Genomic DNA, 13,612 nt, shown 5'->3' with positions numbered 1-13,612 from the left:
ATGCCCATTATTGAATACAAAAAGTTGGATGATCTTGGTTAAATAGCCACTTTTTAGGTTGGCTATTAGAGTTTAGTTATATTTTACATTGTCTTGGCAAAGTAGCCACTTATTAGGTCGAATGCTGGTTCAAAATTCAAATTTTATGAGTTCAATATTTAAAGTTCTTAGCATAAACCCATTATAGTTTTGAAGTGAAAGAGTCATATTTACTATTTGTTACAATCTTAATGAATTTTTATATATAATATATGATTCACGTTGAAAGTATAATTAGGTTTAAATAAATTCGGTACTGTAAGGTGGATTCGCCCCTGCATGGAGGTTTAAGTAATTTGACAAAAACACACCACATATCAGAAAGGAGCATCGAATTTTATAAAATGGTCAACATTTTTTAAGTTCACATCCCTCGGTGGATCAAAAATTAATTAAAGGGTAATTAGTGCGTTAAGTTTCTTGTGTACACGGGTCCGGAGAAGAAACAAATCACATTGATGCAATTTTACTTTATATTTTTGCAAGAGATTGTTTGCAATAATTTGAAAAAAATAATATTTTACTCCCATGGAAACAACTCTTACTATTACGTCAAAACTTTCTTCTGCAACAAAAATTAATTATTTACTTAAAATGTTCAATATTTCTACCTGGTTGGAGAGTCGGAAACCAGTCTACAACAACAACAACAACGACCCAGTATAATCCCACAAGTGGGATCTGGGAAGGGTAATATGTACGCAGACCTTACCCCTACCCCGAAGGATAGAGAGGAAAGATTAAAGGAAATTGTAGCTAGTGGGAATTGACCAGTCTAATTAACCAAATCCCGTAATAAATTTTTCAGCATTGTATGAAGTCCCAGAACATCCTCGAGAATCTAGTTCATTATTAAAATTTCAACTTTATATTATTGTATCCTCACTTACAAAACTACTGCAACTTGAGAGAGACCAAAGCCCTGAGAAGAATTTGCACAGTGAATGAACATAATAGTCCTGTTAGATACACTTATTAATAATGCAGATCAAGAAGATTATTGTGAGGAATTTTTTCCTTCCTATACTATATATAAAACTTTATTACCAAATACGTGCATAGTATCTAAATTACCGGCCTAGTCCACATTTTTCCTTCAATTTCTGTACCACTTGTTTATTAGGAATTAATAAGCCAGAATCTTCCCCTAATAACGCGCGAAAAATCAGGAAAGAATCTTGGGATTGATTGATTCTACATTAAATTCAAGTTTTGAAACGGAAAGGAGATTTTGCAACAATTGCAGAACATATCTTAGAGATTCAACAAACTGAATTCAAATCTTCGAGATCAACAACTCAACATTGCTATATTATGTTCTTCGTCGTTTTCAGAAATAAAATTGGCGATCATATATCTGTTCTTCATCTTTTTTTTTTCTCTCAATCTAGAAATCCAAAAAAATGAAAAAATTTAGAATAATACATCAGCAACAACACGCAATCATGTCCAAAATCGCAATCATGCTACAATTGAATGAGAATTGGGATAACTATGGCAGATTTAGAGATTTTGAAGTTGATGCCATTGTGGTAGATGAGAATGCAAGCTACAGTATTCTGATTTCTACAATTGCAGAACAACTATCGATTGATACTTCAGAAAAAATTGTAGAAATTAAATACACGGTGAACGACAATTGTCCCCCAATGGAGATTAGGAATGATATAGGGGTTTGTGTGTATATGGAGACCAAAAAGGAGAATAAAAATTTAGGTTCATATCCGTTATGTATAAGTGTACGAGATTTCAATATGGAATTGGCAATCACCAACGATAACACAAGTGCAGGTTTGTATAGTTCGAAATTGCATAGAATTATGGTTTTACAGTATTATCTACAAAATTACTACATTTACCTACAATTAAACTACAAATCAGTTTAATGAAAGAATAAAGCAATGTTGTTTTCAAAATTATCTACAAAGTTACTACATTTATACGACAAAATAAACTACAATCTATGATTAGAAATTATTGATTTCAAAATGTTATCTTCAAATAAAACTACAATCTATGTTTAGAACAAAATCTAGTCAAATAAAATACAAATCAGTTTAATTATGTACGAAACAGTATTGTTTTCACAAATTTCTACAAATTGCAACAGTTATAGTGCAATTTAACTACAATGTCTGATATCCTAAAATGGATGACTACAAAATTTTTACTATATCTACAAATTATCTACAAAGATTCTACAAAATTATAATGACACTGTTTATCTTTATTTTGATGTATGTTCGTCTGGATCCCTAAAGTTACTTGATATGTCATCCTCTCCAGCTATAGAGGAATATCAAAGTGAAATAATAACAGAATCTACGCAAACTGCTATTGAAGAAGGACAAGTGTATCAGGACAAGCCAACTATTAGCAAGAAGTCTATACCCAAGAATATATTCTGCAACATCATCATCGGGTTTAACAATCGAGTACTTTTTTTCTGGCGGAGAACTTATGAACTTCTCATAGATTTGTTTAATCTTTGACTTGAACAAGCAATCGGTTGTTGTAAACCTAGTGTTGTTGTTGTTGGGGCCATATTTGCCCCTTTTTCTCAAGTAATACATAATAACATCAATGTGCTACAAAATAAAATAAAATCTATTATAAGCTATAGTGTAACTACAATTATCAACAAAGCAGCTACACTTTAAACTACAAAGCTAGAATTCAAATAATCTAACAAATAGCTACACTTTAACTGCTATACACAGCAACAAATGGAACACAACAACCACCATAAGGTCTCAATAATATCTACATTCAAACTACAGTTAATATTATAAGTCTTCAACTTGCTCTACAATTTAACTACAATCATGAAATACAGATATACCAATTCTGTCCAAATTACCAAATATACAATTTTTACATACAATTCATCATCAAATATGGTACATAAGGTCAAACCTAAATACAATCACACTCGAAGGTCATGGAGTTCCTCAAATACAGCCTTCCTAAAATCCTCCAACTTTCCATCAACCTAAAAGTTAAAAATATAGTTAGTTGGTAATTTTATTCAAATAAATTAAAAATCAGTTTAATTATGTACGAGGCAATATTGTTTTCACAATTATCTACAAATTGCTACAGTTATACTACAATTTAACTACAATGTGTGCAATCCCAACAGGGATGACTATAGAATTATACTACAATTTAACTACAATGTATACTATATAAATTGTTATAAAATGTAGATAAATTGTAGCAAATATGTAAATATATTGTAGTTAATAATATTACCTGCTCAATTCTCTTTTCTAGCTTCCTAAGTTTCTTAGCCACAGATTCCTTGTCCTTTTGACAATCTGTATGTTTGGGTTCCAATGTTGGAGAATCAACATTTGGAACCTCTGATGATTGTGCACCTTGTTCATCTTCATACTCAATCTTGTTTGGCAGAGTAAGCACTCCAATCTCTTCTCCAGATTCAGTCACGCTTGTGAACTGAATGATGAAAAAACAGTTAGTTCCACTAAGGCAGAAAATGTAGACTAATTGTAGATATTATGAAGGTAAATGTAGCAACATATAAAACTGAAAAAATACCTTAATCCACTCAGGCTTGATCATCTTCTCTTCAAATGCAGCTAACCACATCTGCCCCTTAGTAGATGACCATCTTAATATGCGAGGTATTGAGTCAGAACACCTTGTAGCAAGCTTCGTGCTGACGGTCGAGCAACACTCATAAAGCCACACTTGCAAGGCTAATGAGCATCCCCGTATGAGATAAGAATGTACACGGGGATTTAGACGATGCCTAACGGATTCCATAACCTGATTGAACGATTTAATACCCCATGGGTATGACTCAAACTGACCAGACTCTACCAAATAGAACCTAAAGTGGTCTATAAAAGACACATGGTCTTTGTCATAAGAGCGAACAAAAAATTCCAAAAGTTAAAGAATGCACAACTTGACTTCATCCTCATCGTTTACCCAAGATCTATTTGTTACTATGTTTTTCAAATACCACTTCTCTACTCTTTTTTTGTTAGGAAAATAGCTATTTATTAACTTGCTAACATAATTAGAAGTACATCCATAATCTATAAACTGATTCACACAATTTAAACCGGTAATTAAACCAAACTCTCTCAATGAAAAATCCAATTTTTTCCCTTTCAAGTGGACTGAAAAAAATGATTCATTAGACTGAGACAGTTCATATTTCATCAGAAGATGAATAACTTGGTTTTGCATGTAAATGGAGGGGAGAGACAGTAAGTAACCAAAACAAGTGTTTTTAAAAAGCTTTAAAGCATTTGGAGACAATAACTCTTTTATCTGGCTAAGAATGCTAGGATCACACAAAGTGTGGAATCTAAGCACCCCATAATCCACATTATGTGGGGCAAAATAATGTTCATTCTGCACAAAATGATAAATTATTTCACATTAGTAAACTGCATAAAAATGAAGCATTAATCTACATATTATCTACATATAACTACACAATTACTACACAAATAGCTAAAAACAAATCAGGAAGAAAAAATACATACAAATCTGCTTCAAAAAAATACAGCCTACCCACACATATAACTACAAAACACTACAAGACGTCTACAAATATAAACATTATCTACAAAAATGCAGGAAGAAAAAAGTAACTACAGCTCTGTTTCAAAATTTAAAAGCTAACGACAATATAACTACAAAACGACTACAAAATAACTACAATTATAAACTGTAGAAAATCACAACTACAAATAATCTACAAAATTAAGACAACTAATCTACAATTTACCAAAACACTTAAAACAGAGATTTTTACATCCAAAACAAAACTAAAAACTGGAAACGAAAATAATAATGTTTACCTTCACTAAATTTTTTTTCTGAACCAATTTTGGGAGTTTTTTGGATTGTTACTTCGTTTTTTGTTTTGAGGAAGCAGGAGACAACTTGAGTTTTTTAACAGTTGGAATTTTAGGGATATTTTCAACAAAGTCGTCATCTACACATACCTCTTACCCCTTTCTTTTGAGTTGTTTGCCGCCTGTTGTAGCACTTCCTCCAGCATCTACATCGTGCATTTGCTTTATTCTCATCTCGGCACGGATTTGTCTAGGAGATGAACTGTGAGTAGTAGGTTCCATTGCATGTGTAGATTTTACTTGTTTTGTGGTAATTTTGGTGTTAAAACACCCAAATCGAAAGAGGGGATATCACCTACTGTAGATTTTTTAGGTATTTTTTGGGGAGATTTGATGTTCTTCGTGGTTTAACTTCAACTTGACTAAAGATGGGAACGAATTTTGTAGAATGATAACTTCAATATTTGGTGAATTTAAATGGAGAATAATGAAGAACGTAGGTAGCTTTTGTTCGGTAAAGAAGAAAACCGACGCTAAACATGGGAGAGTGAAGGGTAAAGGTAAAACATGGGGAGGGGGGGTTACGAGTAAAGGTAAAACGTGGGGAGGGGGGGTTGAGCTGAAAGGAAAGAGAAACGTGGGAATATACGGTCCTATAATTATGCCTCATATAAATGCCCCATTAATTATATCCCTATTTTAAATTATGGTATATAAATGGTAATTTAGTATACTAAATGTAATTATCTCTAACCTTAAACATTGAGGATAATGTTTGGAACTGAATGTTGGCCGGTAAAGAACTCACACACCCAGAAGATGAAAGTAGCAGAGATGAGGATGTTGAGGTGGATGTGCGGGCATACGAGGATGGATAAGATTAGGAATGAATATATTCAAGAGAAGGTGGGTGTGGCCCCCATGGAGGACAAGATGCGGGAAGTAAGACTCAGATGGTTCGGGCACATTCAGAGGAGGAGCATTGATGCACCTGTGAGGAGGTGTGAGCGACTGGCTGTAGTGGGCACGCGGAGAGGTAGAGGGCGACCTAAGAAGTATTGGGGGAGAGGTGATCAGACATGACATGACGCGACTTAGGATTACTGAGGACATGGCCCTTGACAGGGAATTATGGAGGCCGAGCATTAAGGTTGTAGGTTAAGGGAAAGTTGTGAATATTTCTACAGCACAATAGAGTGAGACTAGCTAGTTAGGAGTTAGACTAAGAATATAATTGGTCGTCTATTGATGCAGGGCTTTACCTGCTAGTTTTACTATACCAGCCATTTATTTCGTATTTCGTATTCTGTATTTCATATCTCTTATATTGCTGTTATTGTATTATGCATTTTTATGGTACTAATATATCGGCTCCTATTGCTTTTTTGAGCCGAGGGTCTCCTGGAAACAGCCTCTCTACCCTTCGGGGTAGGGGTAATGTCTGCGTACATATTACCCTTCCCAGACCCCACTTGTGAAATTATACTGGATCGCTGTTGTTGTTGTTGCTTAAACATTAAGGATAATAAGGTTTTATATGTGGCATAGGAAGGTAAAAATTCCTTATTTGTAAATGCCTTGAGCTTCAGAATCAATCATGATTAGCAATTATTTCCGTACCCGACCAGATTAATCTGGAAAAGGGTGATATGTTTTTAATAATTTAGCATGATTTTTTTCTCAAGATTGACCCATATGAGTCAGATTCAGTGAGATATGGCTCCTTATATCTATCCAATTAGAACGATAATATTCTCGGTGCTTGACATAGATATTCACACTAGAAGATAATATTTCATCCGTTTCAATTTAAATAACACATTTCACTTATTAATAGTTAAATTTCATCTTTTTAATTATATTGACAAGAGAAAAAGTACAACTTATAATAATTTTCGTATAATTATTGAATATCTAACTTTAAATATTAAATTAAACTAATTCAATTTAACTTAAAAAATTGTCTAAGTTAACTCTTTAAATTGAAACAAGGGGAGGGGCAGTAATAGGTTTCAATTTGAAGGGGAAAAAAGAAAAGAATTTTAGACCCCACAACAACTTTTCACATGAAAAAGTGCATTGGCTTCTAAGGTAGAAACTTTACTAGGTATATGGTCGGTGAAATGTCCCAAGTTCAAGATTGCTTATCATGTGTAGGGGTTCTTGGTGGGCGCTTGGACATAAGAATTGTAAGATTTCAAAAAAATTTAAAAAAAATATTCAAGTGAAAATAGTATTTGAAATTTAGAATTGTGTTTGAACATAAATATAATTTTGGGTTGTTTTTTTGAAGTTTTGTGAGTGATTTGAGTAAATTTTTTGAAAAACAGTTTATTTTGGAGTTTTCAAATTTTCAAAAATTTCCAAAATGCACCTTCAAGTGAAAATTGAAAATTATACGAGCAAACACTAACTTCGGAATAAAGTGAAAAATTTTTGGGAAAAAGGAATTTTTTTTTTTAATGTCCAAACGGGCTCTTGATTAGAAAATCTACTCTCGCAATTTATATAATTGAGAAAAATTGTATTTAATTTTAAATCGTTAAACTCTGATTAAAAATTTGAGCAGGACTCTCACTACTATTTAATGAGCTTTTGCTTTGTCACTGCTGAAATTGCTGGATAATAAATTGATATATACTTAACAAGCAGAATTTATTGATCCATGGGCTGTACAATTTATTGATCTATATATATTCTGATAATCAAATGTAGGGGTGTACAAAGAAAATCGACAAACTGTACTAAACTGATAATCCGAATCAAATCGAGAAAAAAATTCAATTATGGTTCGATTTAATTTGGTTTGGTGTTGCAGGAAAAAATCCGACCATAATTGGTTTGGTTTAGTTTTAACAAAAAAAATAAAAAAATAAAGTCAAACCGAAATCATCCTAACCCGACATTACATGTATAGAATTTTTATATATTTAATACCTAAAAATATTTATTGTAGCGTAGTTTATAAATACGTCTTAAATTTTTTCATAATTTTATCTTTAACGCATTATTTCAAGCTTGGACTTATAATTTTTTAATGCTCCAACAAGTTGTATAGTCCATAAATATTAGTAACTCAAAAAAAATCTCAAACCAAAATTAAATCAATACTAATGCTAACAAAAGACATTCAATTTAATTGTATTTTTGGATATAATTTTTTTTAGTTTTTTCATGGTTTAGATAAAATATATACCTTATTTTTTTAGTGTTACTTCATGTAAATAATAATATTTATTAGTCGTACTTATGTTAATAACTTAACAATTTTAGATTATGTTCATTTTCATTATGGCTTATTAATAACATTTATTTTATGCGATTTTATTATTTTTGTCGTTGAATATTTTAGTACAATGCCATGATTCATCTTATATTTTATGTTATTTTCTGAAAAAATACCTTATATAGTTCTGTCTTAGTAGGATTAAAGAAATATTTGGAGCACAAATTCTATGTTTTATGCGACGAAGACTTAATGGGAAAAAAATCCAAAAACCCGAGATTAAAAAATTCGATTTTTATTAGTTTGGTTTGATCTTTAAATTTAATAACTCCACAAAATTGATTTGGTTTGGTAATTAAAAAAATTGAACAAACCCGACCTATGTACATTCCTAATCAAATGTAAATGAACGTTAGAGAAAATCAAGATTCGTGGCCCGAGATGAATGTTAATAGTATTTGAGATTGATTAAGATTAACTCTCTTGTTCACTTTTAGTTGTCAAGTACTTTAAAAACAAATTTTTTATTTTACTTGTCATTTTTCATATATAAAGAGAAATTTTTTTATTTTTTCTGTTTTGCCCTTAGCATTAATTGCTCATTCCAAATCCATTTAGACTATACACCAATTAATATGGATATCATGATAAATTATGCATTTTATTTATTACTATTTCTTAAGGGTGTGCAAAGTTAATAGTGGACACGTAAAAGTGAATGAGGTGTACTAGTTTATTTTTTCTTTCTTTCTCTTTCATTCCCCTCTATTTTCTCGTTTCTTTATTATGTTTTATTTTTTCTTTCGGTAGAGATATTAAAGGACTCGAGCGACTGCAGAATCTTGTATTGTTCAAACTTAACAATCATGGTTGAACACTGTATATGATATGGATCTATATGATTACTTAAGTGATTACTTTGATTCACGAAGAGTAACCCCACAAATAGGGATCGTTAAAGCTTAGTACGTTGTCATGAGAACTTTCTAATAAATTATTTTTTTAAGCAATAAAAAAATTATAATTACCTGGAAACATGCACGAATTCATTGAACATCACAAGTTAATTCAATGACTTAAAAATTATCCCTGTACAATTACCTAGTAGGAATTTCGTTGACGGATGGGAAATGCACTTCTTAAAAGAAACGCATAAAGGCAGACAAGAAATTTGAAACTTTGTACATCTCTGGGTCGAAATAGCTGGCTACTTAAAATTAGTAAGGCAGTCACATCCAATTAAACTCGATCAAACCTTAAAATTCATATTGGTCCACAAATCTTGGTAGGTGACACACCAATTATTATTAGTAATTAATTTATGTCACTTAAATATCTCTAAACTATGGGCAGAATAAAACCACTGGTGTCAATTCTAATCTTCTTTTTCTTTGGTGGGGAGGGGGTTGTTGGGGGGTGGTGAAAGGAAATAATATATATATAGTTAATATTTACAAATGAAGTGCTGAGGTGAGCACTTTCTTGGTCCAAATTACTATTATCGTAGTAATTTAATAAAAGAATTTCCTAATTTGCTGTTTCAACTTTTTTTTTTTATATGCAAACACAGGAGAAAATACATAATAATAATAGACAAAAAGATTAAGCTTCCATTTTCTAATAAGTCATCAAGCAAAAATGGAGCAAAGACGAAAAGAGCAGAAGTCACGTAAAGTTGGTAAAAATGTGAAGATAATGGATTTTCTAATAACTCAAAGTGCCTTTTAAGGATAAAATACAGAGTACTATTAATATATTTCAAATTCACATGTAAGCGCATAAAGTAAACTGGACAGAATTTTCGAGAAATTAGGATAAAAAGAAATATAAGTATCTTTTGCAACATGGAAGTTAAAAAAACAATCTTCAAAAAGGCAAAATTCGGTTTTATTCAAGCTATTTGTTAACATTTTGTTTACCCTTGAAATTAAAATGGATACCAATTGAATTTATACGCGATTTTAAGGATACGTGGATTAGTCCAATGCAAATATCCAACAACGTTAGATGAGCAAATTAAAAATAAAATAAACAGCCAAACCAGTAATAGTGTTGATTCCGGGCTCGGTTATGAGCTTAACAATTAGCCTGCCTTCGGTTCAGAACCAAATACTTATCAAGAACTACGAGCAAAGATAAGAACTTCGAACAACTTAGAAGCAGAGGAAACAAACGTATATTGCCTTGGAATACGTGTTACAATGTGTTTCTTGAATAAAAATTATCTGCTAATTATATAGCAGGAGAGTTTCATCCTAAGTACCATTCTAAGAAAGGTAAAAATCTTCTTTTTTATTAATCACTGATCCGCTGTCGACGTAACCCGAGATTCATGCCGTGATACCGGTCGGACGCGGATATCAGGGCCCTCCGTTAGTCAAGCACAACCGTTTGGTTATGCCTTTCGAGGTCTTGGGGCCCGAATCGGATCCGAGGCACAGTCTCGATGACTCCGATGGCAAGTGCTTTGCTCGAGCCCTGATACGAGAAGTTCCTAACTTCAACTCCAATTTTTTGTGGTTATATCCTTGCTTTGTTTGCTTCACCGTGAAACCTAGGTTTCTTATTAGACCCGGTTTTACCCGAACACACCTTTAATTTCAGACCAGGACTCCAGAAGAACTGCATAAATCAAGTAGTGGGAATTTGTGAAACATGGCCGAGCTCTTTCTCTTCCATAACGAACAATGTTGAGAATATTGAGCCACAATATTATACAATCTTCTTTTGATAAAAAAATTACTTTTCTCTTCTACAAGAATATATTGAAACTTTACATTGATGAAATTATATTATTTCCAGAAAGAGTAAGTGCAGGAAGACTATGAGCTCCTTCCCACCCAACGAAAGACTAGTTTGACTGGTAATTACCTCAACTGATCATCTTCAGGTGTAATAATAATTAATATTGCATTTTTTTTTATATAAAAAATCTATAATGGAAAATGATTTGGGTTCTATATTTTGTCGTTCTTACGTTGGCATATATAGCTCTGAGAACGGAATTTAAAATTACAGCTTCTTGGTAGCTGGGAGCTAGTGTTTTACCCACCTTAATCTGGTCATTAAAGTAAAATTTTACACAAAAAGAATTGGTCATTTGAAACTGGAATTAAGGCAAAAATCAATACAGACAAATCTTACAGTATCCCTGTGGAGGAGGCAATTGAAACTGATCCATGTGAAGCTAGCAGGCTAGGTTTTAAAATGTATATATACTGATAATCAGATAATGAATACACTGACTCTTGATCATGTATACGCATCTGGAGCATCTCTTCATCAGTTGTTAAGTTGGCCGCCACTTAAACTAAATAAGGATTTCTTTTATTATTTTGGCATGAATATTTTTTATAGAGCTACTTTCCTAGACATGGTGCTAATTAACCGGCCTAAATATAGATTTGAAAATAATTAGTAGCTCTAACAACTCCAACCGTGTCGGATATAAATCAAACGCAAATCCAGAATGCATATATAATGTCCAGAGTCATTGCTTCTTTGCTGTTTGGTTTATGAAAATTCACAGATTTCAACTCATGTCAATTAATCACAGCTAGTCCATTAACCTCTAGCTACCTGATAATCAAATTTCAAATAACGTGGTTCTGACATTATTTTTTCCCTTCCAATTCAGTAAAGTTATCCTACTTTCCACGATTGTTTTATTACCGTTATTACGTAGTGAAAATAAGTACGTAGTTAAAGTGTCTTATTTGCTATGTAATTAAGAAGAGTATACAAGCTAAGGCGAAATGGAGAAGGTTGCTTTTTTTTTTTTTTTTTGTTTTTTGTTTTTCAATTGATAATGAGGCTCGTTCTTTATTTTTCTAGTTTTAGTGGTTCCATGAACTTTAGGATAAATGGCAGTTACATAAAACTACATTGTACCATTTGAGTCGAACAGGGGTCGTCGATTCTTTTATAATATCTGTCTTCATAATTGTTCTTAAGCTGTATTAGTTGCTTAATTATAAGCTGTCTAATTTAAGTATATATATGGGGGTCATTTTTTAACGCGTTGTTTGATTCAGTAAATGACAAGTAGAGTTGAAAAACGCCTGCCGAATTTTTTCATAAACTAACATTAATTTGACAAGTCATAACAAATTTGTCTTTAATTTGCCAATATATACTAAGAATCCACACATATAAAAACTGGTTTTAAAAATGCATTTTTTGGATTTGCTTGAAGACTTGGTTCTTCTCCTACCTCTTCACTAAAAGTTTAAAAATAGAGTTCACATTGAGAGCTGAAGGATCTAATTATTATTTATACAGTTCTTTGGAAGACTGAAAGCATTTATCTATGAAGTAGTTGATGCCTATATTTGGATGGGGACATTTGGCTAGGGTTTAGCCATGTGGCATAGGTGGGTTCCCAACTTGTTCCTTGTCACTCTGCGTTTGCTTATTTATGCACTCTATATGCCATTGGTCCTCCACGTAATATTATTGTACCCTTTGATACTTAAGTACCATTAATGCGGATCTAGGTATTCACTCTAAGAGCCTCTTTAGCCAAGTTTATGAGAGGTCAAAAGTATTTTTTTTCCCTCAAAAAGTTCTTCTTAAAAATAGAGAAGTACTTTTGGCCAACAACATAAGTAGTTTTTTTACTTTTGGGAAGAAGCAGAAAATTATAGCTTCTTCCAAAAAGCAAAAGCAAAAGCGGAAAATTAATTTATTCAAAACAAAACTATCCTCACTATATACTTATATTTTTCAATTATCCCTTATTGATTTAAGTATTTTTTTCATTTTTGTTTTTAGTTTTTACCATTCTTTTAAATTTAAAGATATCACATACATAAATCATATTGTAACTTTCTAAATTCTTTATTGACTTTTCTTGTTTTTGATTTTTTCTTTGTATAATGTCTTGTACTTTCCAAATCATCTTCTCTTTTTTCCACACTAAAGCAAATTATCTACATCCTTCTTTAAATTATCAATTCTCTTCTTACAAGTATTCATTTATAATTTCTTCTCTTATAGGTTATTAATTCTCGAATCTTTAAAACCGTTATCAAATCTAATTTATGAAAATTTCCTACAAAAAGGTAATAAATTTATAAATGTATCGCATAATCTATATCTATATATTAGTAAAAGTAGAAGAAAAAACCTTCACATTAAGTCAAGTGGCAGCCTCACAACAGATCACTTGACAATTTAAGACAAAGTTAGTTAGTTAGGTTAGGTAATAATTATTATTTTTGAATTTAAATTTTAATAAATAAATAAATAATGCATTATGTGTTGTTAATAATTAGCTACTCTTTTTGAATTTGAATTTAAACATACCTCACTTTTTTTTTTTTTTACGAAAACAATAATTTTTTATGTATTTAAAATTATTTCTATGTTATGCTCAATTCCATCTTTTAAGTTTGACACTAGAATCATCTTGTTGCAGCTACCATAGCTATACAAAATTTCATCTGACGACATTCTTCTACCGATAAGGAATTCAACTATTATCCTAATGAAGACACTATTGCATAGG

This window comes from Nicotiana tabacum, chromosome 7 (assembly GCF_000715075.1).
Source record: "Nicotiana tabacum cultivar K326 chromosome 7, ASM71507v2, whole genome shotgun sequence".
Taxonomy (NCBI): Eukaryota; Viridiplantae; Streptophyta; class Magnoliopsida; order Solanales; family Solanaceae; genus Nicotiana; species Nicotiana tabacum.
This window is presented reverse-complemented; position numbering follows the sequence as displayed.